Source organism: Notothenia coriiceps, unplaced genomic scaffold, assembly GCF_000735185.1.
Source record: "Notothenia coriiceps isolate Sejong01 unplaced genomic scaffold, NC01 NC01_scaffold00017358, whole genome shotgun sequence".
NCBI lineage: Eukaryota > Metazoa > Chordata > Actinopteri > Perciformes > Nototheniidae > Notothenia > Notothenia coriiceps.
This window is the reverse complement of record NW_011350059.1, coordinates 1-2,066: the sequence shown is the minus strand read 5'-3', so window position 1 is coordinate 2,066 and position 2,066 is coordinate 1. Positions and strand designations below refer to the sequence as shown.

The 2,066-nt window shown below is 39.5% G+C and overlaps 1 long non-coding RNA gene across 1 annotated transcript; it reads left to right on the top strand.

Moving 5' to 3' along the window:
* The first annotated feature begins 318 nt into the window (after nucleotides 1-318).
* LOC104950278 (uncharacterized) lies at nucleotides 319-1,724 on the top strand. The gene is made up of 3 exons (XR_798899.1): nucleotides 319-434; nucleotides 1,051-1,175; nucleotides 1,322-1,724. It is a non-coding gene; the product is annotated as an uncharacterized lncRNA (long non-coding RNA).
* The last annotated feature ends 342 nt before the right edge of the window (nucleotides 1,725-2,066 follow it).

Here is a 2,066-nt window from a genome sequence, read left to right as displayed (position 1 = left end):
TACAGACCTAGAATCAGAACTTTAGTAACAGGGCTGAAATAGAGGGATATGAGGCATGGCTACAATGGGTGATCTGTTTGGTATTTTGAGGAAAACACTTCAGAGACATGTTTTTAAAATATCTTTATATATCTGAGGCCTATAATATATGCCTAAAAATAGTATAATAGGAGACCTTTAAAGCGACCATGTGTAGGACATCAACACATCTGACTTGGTCATGATTTGAGGGTCGTATCAAGAAAGACTCACTTATTCATGAACTGTCCCTCTCTCTAATCACTCTGATTTCCTCCCTGTGTGTCCCTGTGAAGGAGAAGGAGAAGCTGTATGTGGAGCTGAAGCACATCCTCGCCCGGCAGCCCGGCCCGGAGGCAGCAGAGCAGCTGCAGCAGTGCAAGTGGATCCTCAGAGAGAGAACCAAGAAGCTAAAGGTCACCCCAAACCTCCTTTACTTGCAAGTCAAACATATTGCACTTCTCATTTAATTTTTTATTTCATGTGTTTTGTTGTTGTAATCCACTGCCTTTCTTATTTTTGAATATGATTTCATCAGAGTGTGGTTTTGCAAGTGAACAATCTCTTCCTTTGTTCCTCATAATTATATTTGGTCATTGAAACTTGAATATGTTGTCAAATTCATATGTTCAGTATCAAACAAAAATCATTCCAACAGTTTCTTTAACAAAGGCCTTCTTAAGAATGTAAGCCTCAATATGATCATGTTATTGTCCCACGTCAAACAATATTTCTTTATAAACTCACTCCACTGCTCCTAGTGCTAGACTCCTAGTACTAAGATGGGTTAAAAGTAGAGGCCAAATGTCACTGTATGTGCTGTGTGCTCTGAATGTGTGACCAATAAAGAGGGTTTCATCCCTCCCAATTCAATTCAATTAACCGTCCATGTTAATGTAAAAATGTGTATTTGTAAATAACATTCTTATACAGTATATTAGAAAATATACAGCGCCTTATTTCAGGTGAAACATGGTTCTTCTTTGATTTTCTATACAGTAACTGTGACAATAATATTCTGTGATTCCACAGGCGTTGATAGCAGAGCTGAGGATGGTCGACTCGAAGATGAATGAGTACAAAAGTGAGAATCAAAGATTAGCTAATGAGATGGCAAACATCAAGAAGAAGTACCTCAGTCAGAAAATGGTCCACAGGTGAGGTTTCTTTTTTTCTTTTACATTTTAGCAATCCAAGCCAGGCATACTATAGTTTCCTGATTTTTTTTAATTCACGATTTATTTTATGCAACGAACATGTATGGTTTGTGACTCTGATGTGCTAGAGCTGTGTGTATCCTCAGTGAGCAGAGGGGCCGCTCTAAGGTGGAGCAGCCGGAGCCCCTCCCCCAGCTCAGCACCAAGGCTCACTTCACAGGAGGAGGCTTCAGGATCGACGTACCTGTGAGAAGATAAGAACCTTAAAGAGCCATCTGACATATTTTACTTCATTTAAAGAAAGACATCTATACAGTGGTGCAGTGATACACGTTAGTTAGCATCACAACAGGTCTCTTAACAAAAGCCAATTGCATTTCACTGGATTTGGAGAAATACAGAAAATAAGATCTGTGGCTAACACACATTGTGATAAATGTTTTGAAAAAGACAAGTTCGATTTGACATGATTTGAGACAAGATAACTCAAAGGGCTAAAATTAGACCCTCCAGAAAAACGCGATTCTGCGATCGCAGAATTTACCGCATAATCAGCAAAATGGCGCAGATTTTTAAAAGGCCGCATATTTATCAAAAGGCTGCATAATCCCGCATTTTTCCACACAAAGTTGAGAAAAAAAAAAGTTAACTCGTCTTGACGTGACGTCATCAGCTCGCGCATCACAGAATGTAAACAATACTGTATAGAGTGAACGTGTGGAGCTCACACGATAGAGAAAACACCAAGATGAAAAAATCTAATCCATCTCATTTACCGACGAGCATTTCTACTAAAGACCGGGCAAAAAGTGGGGGGAAACTATTCTGCACCCTGTGCAACTGTGTGTTGGAGCATAAGTGTATATCGAAGGTAACGACCCACTTTGATTC